At 45.9% G+C, this 12,183-nt stretch overlaps 1 long non-coding RNA gene across 1 annotated transcript in view; it reads left to right on the top strand.

The window, feature by feature from the left end:
* Positions 1–6,269: 6,269 nt before the first annotated feature.
* LOC118967891 (uncharacterized) overlaps positions 6,270–12,183 on the top strand; it is a 36,352-nt gene continuing 30,438 nt past the window's right edge. Inside the window, exons 1-2 of the long non-coding RNA XR_012124189.1 lie at positions 6,270–6,565; positions 6,756–6,868. This is a non-coding gene — a long non-coding RNA (uncharacterized lncRNA). The remainder of the gene's footprint in view (positions 6,566–6,755; positions 6,869–12,183) is intronic.

Here is a 12,183-nt window from a genome sequence, read left to right as displayed (position 1 = left end):
ATGTAGGAGCCATCTGAAATACAATATTTCTCACCCCAGTAGTGAAAATCTCTGCATCTGGGTTATAATTCTCTGGACTATAGATGGCATTTCTATGCCTAGCTCTCATAGCACCTGTTGGAGCTCAGCATATGTCTGCCATTTAACAGGAGAGGATGGCAGATTACCTGGATTGGGCCACACAGCACGAACTGCAGCCAATCAAGGAGGGAGTGACTCCCTGGGGTCTGATGTGCATTTTTTAATCGCTACCCCAAGACAGGATCAACTGTCAGGGAAGCCAGCTTTCCCATCTCTGATCCTGACAGAACAATTCCATCCACCCCTAAGTCCCACAGACACAGGAGCCAAGATGATATTGACTCTGAGGGCTTCTGCCTAAACCAGGAGCCCAAATCCACCAGCTCAGCCTGAGTACAGGGGCAGAGCATAGAGTGCTCCATGACCTGGGGAGAGGGCTGCTCCTCTCCTTGGGGAACTTTCAGCTGCTGGGTCTTTATTTTCTTTACAACCACTGGGCATGCTTTCAGTACAGGAGGCTCCAGTGCCTCTGGCACCACCCCTTCATCCTTCACCAGCTCCTCCATTTCTGGGGCTAATGGCACTTTCTCTCCCCTCCCTCGAGTGCCTCCTCTGCTACAGCCTTTACCTTTTCTACTGTGCCTCGCAGCAATGCTAGCTCAGTCTTCAGAAGCTCTCTTACCTTCAGCTCAATGCTGCGCAGCTAATGTGCTCATGCCACCTCCGCCTGTGCTTCCCTCAGGAGTTCATCTTCTTCCTTGATGGCATATTCCTCCTTCAGAACACCTGGCAGCATGGCCATATAGTCTCCAATGGCACCTTGCTGCTGGTGCTCTCGTGCTGCCTCCCCCTGCATCCAGGCCATCTTCTTCCTCAAGGAATCCACAGAGGTTTGCAGCTCATGTTCTCGTGTCACCTCCTCCCGCATCAATACCATCTCCGTCCTCAGGGCATCCACAGAAGTCTGCAGCTCGCGTTCTCATGCTGCCTCTTGCATTAATGCCATTTCCCTCCTCAGGGAATCTACTGAAGTTTGTAGCTCACATTCTCACACCGCCATTTCTTGTGTCTCCTCTGTAGACCTTTTTAAGACTGTGAGAAGCAGCCAACCCACAGTCCCCGCTGCCTCACAGGCACTCTGCTTCTCAAAGGATCTGCTTATTATACCAAGGGCCACCCCTACTGCCTCAGGTGTCACCTCCACTTGCCTCCAGTCCTGGGGTGGGGCCCAGTCCTCTAGGAGGCAAGCCACCTCAGACCACATACCCATTGGGGGACGATCCACTGTTTCCCCATTCACAGGGGCAGCCCGCTGAAGCACCCCTCTCATAAGGGCAGCTTGTCTTTTTCCTTGGTCAACAGTGAATCCTGCCAACTATGCCAATTGTCTTGCCAACGGGTTTCAGCCCCAGGCAAGTTCACTATGGATTCAGTGTGACCAAAGAAATTGACAGCAAAATATTCTTTGGGGGTGAAAGGGTTTATTACCCAGCTTGTTCTCCCAGCAGTAGGTCGAACACTAACGTCTCTGCCTCCGCCTAGAGCACTGGGCCAAGCTTGCTATATAGCGCAACAATAGCTTATTGCTCACAGGTGTGGAAGCAGCAGCCCAGCACCAGGCCAGTTACATCATCAGGTGGTTTAAGTTCAGTGAGGATCCTGGCCAAAAGAACCCAACTTCCCTACAATGATATTTTCATGAATTTTTTAAATAACACATTTGAAAAATATTTATTTTTTATGAAGTTTGTTACTTACTTAGGGTTTACCCACCATGGCTATGTTAAAGTAACCTGTGTGCTACCCCACCCCTGCTCCCACATATATTTTAATGTCACTACACCTATGCTAATCCCCATGTGTAACCATATCTGAGGAATTGCATGCCCAGCTCCAATCAATCAACCTAAGTAACAGTTCTTGGAATCTTGGTGAGTGGAGAATTGCCTTCCTGCCTGCCTACCAAACCATAGGCCTCCTTGCCACTGGGAATCGGAGCAGTGCTAGGAGGGATATAGTTCAGGTTCAACTTGAAAGTCAAAAGACTGGTTTAGGTACATGCTTGGGGAAACCGATCTCTGGCCAGGTGGCCCTCCTATCTGTTCCCCCAACTCTGCACTGCCCACCCTCAAGTCTTCATTCACACTGATTCTCCTGATGGGATACCTTCTTCCCTGCCTTCCACCCAGTCAGACTGAGCGTATTTCCTAGGTCCATCCTTGAAGCTTCCTGAGACTTCTCCAGACTGTACCCACCTGCCCTTTTGAACTCTTAGGGCACTTGGCAGTGTGTTCACTCCACAATTGTCTCTATGTAGTTCTCCTGATAACATTAGAAACTCCCTGAGGGCAGTGACCATGTCTAATGGTTTCCACAGGTGTAAACTCATATTGATTCTCAGGAATCCTTGATCCTCTTATGGAGTTGGAACTGAAGCCCTGGCCATCTCCTATGCCCTCTCTCCAATGTGTTCTCTAGCTATCTAACCTCACAGAATATGGGGAGAATGAAATGGGAGCAGCCCAGTATGCCTCAGGGTCCTCTCTGTCAACAACAGGTGTGGTTGTTTATATCCACCAAAGGTTTCTGTTTGTGAGGGGTAAACCACATGCTTTCTAGGAAGGACAGACATTAGTTCAACGAGCTCAGCTACTGTGTCATGTGGGGTCAAGGGCAGAGAGGACAATCAGAGAGGTTAAAAGAGGCTAAATTCCTCTGTACAAGTCGAGGGAGATGCTCAGCTCTAGGAACTTATAGCAGAAGAGGCTAGAAAGAGGAGGTCATTGAAAGGGGAGCCTGTGTAGCTGCAAGTTTGAAGGGGCCATGAGGGGAAGGGGGTGCTGGTAAGTGTAGATGAAGAAGGAACAATGAGCGGTCATTATGAGGGGTAAGACTTTGGGGTAAAGACATGTTCTGAGGCAATTGTAAAGAAGTCTGTGCTGTGTGACATAGTATCTAACCTCCCCTCCCTTAGAAACCTTCAGTAAAAACTGACATTGCTCCTTGATGTGTTTGGCATTAGAAAATGAAAAACAAACAGTTACCCCGAGTTCCACTAAGTTAATCCTATTTTTCCTTTTTCAAATCCTGATTTAAATCTTTGAGAAACGTATTCTTAACCCTGGACCTGGGAAGATCTCTGGGATAAAGGAGAATCCCCATCTTTGGCAACCTGTGTTGTACCCATCGGACAGCTGATTGCTGCTTCCCTGTGGCTCAATCAACAGAAAAAAAAATCCCATGTTCTGAAGAAGAAGGCTTTCCTGTCCCTTCTCAGGGAAGACCAAGGGGTAAGAAGGAGCTCCCTGCCTTTGCAGGGGAGCATTTGGCCCCAGCGGCCGCCCCCAGTGGGCTCCACAGCACACTCACACTCACTTAACTCAAGAACCTGAAGCGAGCCAGAAGCAGCAGCTTATGATTTGTGGGTGTCAAGTATGCCAGAAATCGGTCAGCATGCAGGCAACAGATGGGAGGGGGAGGTATTCCTTAGCTGTGGTGGGGGTAAAGGGCCACCTTCCATATTGGAACCTGTGGCTTTTCTCTACCAAGGAGAGCTAGCCACCCTGGGGTGGCCCTGAGGAGAGTCTGAGTCTGCAGGCCTCTAGGCCTGAAGGTCAGGTGTGGTTACTTTAAAAATAAACTCCTGTGACTGTAACTCTGGCTCAGTACCTGCATTTGTGGCCTTGGACTAAACACACTGGCTGCAGTTATGATTTGCATTCACCAAAAGTAGTCATTTCAGCATCTGACAGTGAATTCACACAGGAAGAGCCAAGTTCAGTTTCTTGGTCTTTTGTTGCTATTTTTCTCCATGGACCAAACAAATCACTTCAGTCTTTGTTCTTCCCTCTTGCTTTAGTCACATCTGCTCAGACTTAGTTACCTTTGCTTGACAAAAGCTTATTTTAGACCGTTTATGCACCAGACACTGTGCTAGACACTGGGATTCAGCAGTGAGAACAGACATGGTCCCGCCCTCCAGGGCGCTAGTGTGCTGTTGGGTGTGTATTAGTTTCCTGTGGCTGCTGTAACAAGGTTAGCAGGGCCACGCTTCTTCTGAAAGCTCTGATGGAGAATCCTTCCTTGCTTTTTCCCAGCTTCTGTGGTTTCTGGCAATCCTTAGTGTTCCTCGGTGAGGAATTTCCTTTTCTTGGAAAGATGTCTCTCTCCATCTTTGCCCCTATCTTCACATGGCCTTCTCCCTGTGTGTCTGTCTCCAAATTTCCTTCTTATAAGGACACTAGTCAGATTGCATTTAGAATCCACCCTAAATCAATATGACCTCATCTTAATGAATTACAGCTGTAAAGACAGTACGTCCAAAAAAGATCACTGAGGTTCCAGTGGATATGAATGTGGAGGGGCTGGGGGGTTGGGCAGTGGGACACCATTCAACTCATTACAATAAACACAAATAAAAAGATATGGGTCAGGATTATATGGCAAGTATTAACCTGGTTCTTTTCTGTATATTTCCATCTCCATCTTCCTTCTTATTGGCACATCTAGCCAACAGACACCAAAGCAGGAAGAGCAACAAAACAAAGTAGCTCTTGGTGCCAGAGGAAGATCCTTGGATGCATGCAGCTTACAGCGTCTGTTTTTCCTCTCCCAGATGAGCTAGGGCCTGGGGACAGGAAAGGGAGCAGACAGCAAGAGCCGGGGAGGTAGGGGGAAAGGAACAGGTCGGGAGCCTACAGACTGAGAGAGGAAGGGTAGCTTCTATGGGGAAGACCAGGGAAGGGAATGGCTGGGCTGTCCTTGAGAATGCAGCCCTCCCACACACGCACACACACAAGTCCTCACCTCATCAAGAGTCCCAGGCACTTGTAAGTTCCTCTGAATCCAGGAGAGAAGACTGGATACCTCTATGGATATGGAGCAGTAGGAGGAATTGAATAGAACCAACTGGAACTTCTGTCTGAGCTGAGGCCATGGTGGCCTACTTCCCTCTGCTCTCCACTTCTTTCACTCACTGGGTCTCACTCCCCAGTAAAGGACTCGCCTTTAAGCTTTTGCGTTTGGCTGTGTTTTCTTATAATGCAGGCTAAGGCAGCCACTCCTAGTTGTGTAACCTTGGGAAATGTCTTAGTTTCTCTAATTCAAATGTTCTCATCTCCAAAATGGAGAAAAATAGGAAAGTTCCTGTAGTAGGCAAATTAATGGGCCCCCATGCCCACATACTAATCCCTGGAAACCTGTGAATATGTTAGATTACCTGAAAAAGATAAGTTAAAGTTGCAGATGGAATTAAGGTTGTTAATCAGCTGATCTGAAAATGGGAAGGTTGTCCTGGATAATCCAGGTGCTTCTGGTGTAACCAAAGGTCCTTACAAGCGGAAGAGGGAGGCAGAGGAGAGATGTCTCTTAAAGGAGAACTCAGAGATGCAATGTTGCTGCTCTGAAGACAGAGGAAGGGGCCATGAACCAAGGCATGGGGCAGCCTGCAGAAGCGGATTCTCCCCTAGAGCCTCCAGAAAGGGATGCAGCCTCACTGACATTGTGATTTTAGCCCAGTGAGATACGTATCAGCCTTCTAAACCTCCAAAACTGTAAGATAATACAGTTGTGTTATTTTAAGCCACTGAGTTTGAGGTAATTTATTATACCAGCAACAAAACTACTACACTTACCTCATGGGCTATTGCAACAATAGTAGGAGACAATAGATATAAAGTACTTAGCTCAAGGCCTAGCAGGGAGGAAATGGCTGTTATGGCTCTTACTGTTTGGTAGCAAATAACCCAGGAGGCCCTGTTCTGAGCAGTATGTTGAGCAGACCCCAGAGACCACCCCTGCTGATTCAGGAGTTGGGAATGGGGAGGAAACTGCAGCCTTTAACTTACGAGTGATGCTGATGTACAGCCAGTTCCTGAAACCATGCCTGTAAGCCCCAAATCATAGCCCTGTGGCCACCAGCCACCCATCCCCTGGCCCCTTGGCACCCTGTCCTTGCCCCTTCTCGGGCTGCTCCAGCCTCCTGAAAGAGGAGCCAGGGCCTTAAAGAGCAATCACATCCCTCAATCTGAAAATGCTTTCCTGCCAATTTGATATTTTGGTCACTGTGAATGCCTCATACTCCACATTTAAAATTTAGGGACCCTTATTCCAGTGCCACTGTTATGGAAAATACTGGAAAACCTGGACTGGGTCACTGACGGAAGAACCAAGTGGCACTCGGAGGTCTTGGAGTGTTGATGTTTATTTTACACCAGCGGGCTCAGAGGGGAGTAATCTCCCAAGGTCTGAGCCCTGAGCACAGGCAAGGGGAGCAATTCACATTATTTTGATATGTGGCATTTGGGCATGTGCAGGGCAAAAGAGGAGCCTGGAGGAAGGCAGGAGGAAGCTGGAGGAAAAAAGTGCCAACTGGAGGGAAAAAGTGATTTGTTGACCTTGACGGCTGCATTGAATATTTTCCTTATCACCACCATGGTACCAGGCCACACAGCATCAGCACCACGTGGAGCACCCCACCTGTTGAAACTCTGGGGTTGGGGCACAGCAGCATTTTAACAAGGCCTCCAGGTGATCCCAATGTGTGGTAAGATTTGAGAACCCCTGCAGCAGCTCAGAGGGCATTGTATCAGAACCGGGATATCACCTCCGGGGGCTGGCGAGTCTCCCTGGGACGTAAGTTTAGAACACTGTCTATTCCTACCTCCCACTAGGGTCAGTCACACAGGATGTAAGACTTATTAATTAACAAATACTGAGTGCTTACTGTATTTCAGGCACTAAGCCAAAAAGTGGGCTGCACTGGGAGAGAAGCCAGCGTGGGGCCTGACTTCACAGAGGTAACAGGAAAAGGCATTCAACAGATCATTACCCAGGACTAACCTATAAGGTAAGACTTGCAACGTTCTTTTATATCTGTGTTCCTCCAACTTTAATTTGCATACAAGCCACCTGGGACTGTGTTAAAATGCAGGCTCAGCTTCCTGCCTCTGGGGCAGGGCTCCAGACTATTTCTAACAAGCCGTCAGGTGAGGCTGGGGCTGCTGGTCTGAGGGCCACACTGAGCATTAAAGCTTTAAATCTAGAAAGCAATTTTATGTCTGTTATCCCATCCTGGCCCAAACGTTCCAAGAGGAAAGGGTGGCAGGAATTAGTATCCTCACTTTCCAGTAAGAAAATCGAGGTCCTGAGACTGCCACGTCAAGGCTTGGCCCCTGAACCCCAGGAGGTGCTCTGGCCTTATGGAGGGCTGCTGAGTGCTGAGGCAAAGGACAAAGGCGGCTTCCCGATTAACTCCTGCATTCCAGTTTGATCACAGACCCACAGAGCTGCCCCTGCTCCAGTCCTGATGTGGAGGAGACAGCAGCTGGGTTCTCCCCCTTCTCCAGGACATGGATAAGAAAACAGATGTGGATTTTCGATGCCTCCAAGTTTACATGAACTCTTGGGCCAGCAGTGAAGGATAAGGAAGGCCCATCCCAAGGCCATCAAGGGCGAAGAATAACACCAGGACTTTGCAACCCCTCTCACTCCCCTGCTTTTAAAACACAAACCTCCCAATCTCCTTCCTGCAGTGAGGGGAGATGGGGTGCAGGCTTTTCTTGGCTGGTTTCCAGTTGGGCAGCTGGAATCTATTGGACACATTCAAACAGTCCCTCTTTCCTGAGATGGTTTAGCTGGGTAAATGCTGCATTTCCTTCAAGAAGGCTTTTTCCTCTCTGGAGCCTCTTCCTTCAAGGTTGAGAGGTGCCCCCGCCAGGGCCACCCTTTCCCTCTCCATGCTGGCTGTTTCTTGCCCATGCTGAGTTTTCTCAAGGTTTGAGAAGCTGTATGAGTCCAAGGAATTTTAAGGGACTCTCCACCCCATATCCTATCAAACATGCTAGAGAGCCCTCATGTCTCATGGGTTCAACATTTGGCCAGTTTGAACAAATTATCTGTTTTGTCTGTAAAGAATGATAAATTAGACTTAAAATTCTGCTTTTGAAATGATTCGCCTACAAGGAATATATCCAATTTATGACTGGCCATGATTTCTCAATAATCATTATGCAGACTAGAAACCTTCACAAAGTCAGAAAAGCAAGGCTTATTGTTTTTAAACCATCATGAATTTTTCATGAATTCCTACTTTAACTTTTCATCAAGTTTAGCATGATATTTTCATAAGCATTTAATCATACCTACACTAATCTCAGTTTTTGCAGTTTTCTTTTCCTACTCTGGTGTTCTCTACACTTTATTTCAGAAGAGTCTTAAGTGTTTATGTAAGCTCTTGAAGGTTTTTTAATGACTAAAATGGCCCTGAATGACGAGAGGGAGGCTGGTGAGAACTGGGGCAAAGACTGGATGCTGCTGGGGGGAACCATTTACCAGCATGTGGATCTTTGGGGCATTTGCTTAGCTTTCAGTTGCATCCAAGAATCTGGTTGCCCTGGTGCTGGGGAATCTCAAGCTGCATAGAGAAAACTAGGGAGAATCATCAGGTGCAGGCACTTTGTTCCAATTGACTAAATTCTAATTACAGAAAGTGTGGTGAGCAGGGCCAGGGGAGTGCAGCCAGGCTGGACTGAAGAGAACCACAGAGAGAGGGCATGAGACAGTGTGGCAGGGGGTTGGGGACCTGGGGACTGGGACAGGTGTGTGAAGGCCCTGAACACGGGGGTTAGTCCTATGAGCATAGGGGTCCAATGGCCTTTTGATCCTGACTTCTTTTTTCACCATGTGACCCTGGGCAAGTAATTTCACTTTCAGGGCCTTGATTTTGTCTGTGGGATAGGATAATTATAAGACTTGCCTCCTGGGACTGTTGTCAGGATTAAATGAGATACTGCATACAGAACTCAGCATGGTGCTTGGTGTATACTAGATGCTTGAATGTTATTGTGTTCATATATGTATGTATTTGTTTATTGCATTGTATCAAAATATTTATATTTATATAACTTTTGTTATTGTGGGTGGGGTCACTCTCACGGTCTCTGCCCTCATATAGTAGGACATGTCTCTAGTCCTAAGAGAGAGAAAATGATTTTATTCCTGATCATTCCAATGCATGTTAGGGCCCTCAAACACCCACAGCTCTTATATGCTTATGGGTAAATCCAATAGCAAACACTGGCTGAAGGAGGATTTTCTAAGAGAAAAATTGAAAGAGAAAAATAACAGTCTGCATTTGTAGCCCCCAAGAAACAGCAAGCCAGGTAACTTCACTGTAGCCTTGGTAACCAGTTGGTGATTAAAACAGATGTATTGGGTCAATGATTCTTTAAGCATACACTGGAGCCCCAGAGCCTCTGCAGGATCTTGGGACAGGGGAGGAAGGAGGAAGATGTTAGGGAGGCTTATGGGCCAGGCTTGGAGGTGACGGGCATTGTTTCCAACCCCCATTCTACCAGCCAGTCTCAGGCACATGCCACCTCCCAGCATGAGGGGGACTGAACAATGGGTCAGCCCCATAGCCAGGAGGAAAACTATGGCTGCAAAGGATGATTTTAATGCATGGCTAAGTTTAAAAACTGCTCTCCTGGGGCAAAAGGAAAAAAACAAAAAACCCTGAAGTTTCAAGAACTGAAGAAAGAGACAGAAGGAAACAAACAAAACAATATCTGAGAGTGGAAGGGAAGCCCACAGTTTACAGCTTAATCTCATACGCCCACGTCCGTGTTGTAGATAGGTATCAAAGGCTTCAGTTTGCCTTTCAAAGCCTCACAGCCTTGTATCCAGGCCTGCCCTTCCCTTCCCCCCCACACTCAAGTGCATAGTGTCTGCGTGTGTCCCCTTTATTATCCTACAGGCACGGGTTTCAGCGTATCCATCCCCGAACCCCACAAGCTTGATGCTGTGCTTGCCACACAGTACTGCTGGCTGAATGTAGCTGCATAGGAGGTAGATGGGAAAGAGGAAAATGAGAGACAGGAGAGTAAAATCCCAGTGGTTCGGGGCACAGGGTCTGCCTCTTGGTAGCTGGACGACCTTGGACTGGTTCCTTAGCCTCCCCGTGCCTCGGTTTCCCTGCCCGTAAAAGAGTTCCTGATTGCTTTGACCCAAACACCTGCCATGAGGGGTTGAAATGGAGAATCCATCCAAATGTGCTTAGAGCGTCTGACTCAAAGTAAGTTCTGAGTAAGTATTATTGCTATTTCTGTTACTCAGTCAATAAGAAAATTTACAGCAAAATGGGTGTAAGGACAGAAGCGTGCAATCACCAGAAGGGCCTGTTTGCACACAGAACGGGGGTGAGGAGGAGTCTGATGGAGACAGAAAAGTTTCCTCCTGTACCATGGTTAGGAAACTTCAAAGCAAGTAAACATCAGAGGGTGACATTTAACTTTTTACCGAGCAAGTGGAACATCACCATACTAGCCCTGTGCAGGCTGGGGTAGGAAATGGGGCACTCAGAGCTGAAAGCAGATGACTTAAGAGTCCCATGGTGCCAAGCTGAGGCTGGTGTTCTGAAGGGGGATGAGGGGGATATGTATGAGAGAAAAATAGATCTATCTGGGATATCTGAAATCCACCAGATAATACTTGACATTGTTTTAAGGCTACAGATGACCACTTTATTACATCAAAATTTCCCTAAAAGATAAATCGTAGCAGCCGCATAAGATTTCAGAGATTTGGAGGGGACTTCCCATATTAAGGAAAAACCCTGCATAAGACTAACAGGAAGATAATGCCATGAAGTTCAGCTCAGTCATTCAAGGTTTAGGTGTATTTCTCATGAAAATGGAACACAGACTACTACTTTTTTTTTCAGCTTTAAAACAATATTTATTACAATTGGCAGAGCAATGGAGAAAATTGCCACTTAGATAGGATTTCACATTTTGCAAAGTGTTTTGTAATTAGCACAATTTTTCCCAACAAGTCTCTAGGAAAATGTTTTTTATCATTCTGTTTGCAAGCAAGGAGAAGGTAGTGGGGGGAAAGTAAAGGGAAATGCTGCACTGCTACCTTACAAAGCATGAACTGAAAGAACACTGGCTTAATTGAATGCAAGCCAGCACTTTTCTTTTTAACTGTCTACTATGTTCTGGGCACTGGGGATCTGGTTGTACATAAGACCTGCATGAGATTCTGGGCTGCAGCTCACTGCTGGTTCTCTGGGGGTATATGTCCTTTGTCTCACTCAGAGAAGAAAAACAATGTGTTCTCCTTTATTGCCTCCACCTATCATTTTGCTTAGCCATCTCTCTTTTAAAACTTCATTCAAGTTAAATCAGTCAGGATAGGCTAGGTAATGCTGCTATAACAAATAATTCCTAATTCTCAGTGCCTTGAAACAACAGAATTTTATTTCTATCTCAAGCCATATGTCCACTGTGGGTCTGTGGAGGGTTGTGGGGGGTGGGGCTCTGTTCATTGTAGACATTCAGAGATCCAGGCAGATGGAGTAGCTTTCACCTCAAGCATCATTGATTAATGGGATAGAGAAAAAAAGAGAATTCTGGAGACTTGTAGTAGTTCAGTGCCCTACTGCAAAAGTGATACATATCATTTTAGCACTCACTTATCTGCTGAAACCAGTCACACAGCCCCACCGAACCATGACATATCAAAGAAGTACAATGCTAGCTGTCTCCAGAATGTGGAAGGACTAGAAGTACTTGGCAAACAGCACTAATAACTACTATGCAAGTTAAATTTCATCCCATGCCAAGAAGAAAAAGTAAAGCTGGATTCTTGAGTTTGTTCTAAAGTCTGGAAAAATACTAACCCTGTGGGTAGAAGGGGTTTTTTTTTTAAACTGATTATTTGTATACATAAGCAAAACTAAGAGACCTACAAGGAAAAAAAAATACTACAACTGATAAATGAATTTGGGATATCACAATATATAAAACCAGTTGTATTTCTGTACATTAGGAGTGAATAAGAAAATCTTAAAAATAGACACCATTTATAATAGCATCAAACATTTAATTTAACTAAATATGTGATAAGTTTAACTAAATACATGAAATTCTTCTACATTGAAATTATAAAACAAGGCAAAAGGAATTCAAAAGACCTAAGTAAGTTGAATAAATTAAAAATGGAATGAAAAAAATCACAGATTGGAAGCATCAGCATTATTATAATGTTTGCTCAAACTTATTTAAAGATCCACTGTAATCCCAGTGAAGATGATTTAAAAATTTGTTTGGAAAGGCAAAAAAAAAAATCTTGAAAGTGAATTACAAAATAAGAAGGCAAAAG

This window comes from Manis javanica, chromosome 2, assembly GCF_040802235.1.
Source record: "Manis javanica isolate MJ-LG chromosome 2, MJ_LKY, whole genome shotgun sequence".
In the NCBI taxonomy this organism is placed as follows: domain Eukaryota; kingdom Metazoa; phylum Chordata; class Mammalia; order Pholidota; family Manidae; genus Manis; species Manis javanica.
This window is presented reverse-complemented; position numbering and strand designations above follow the sequence as displayed.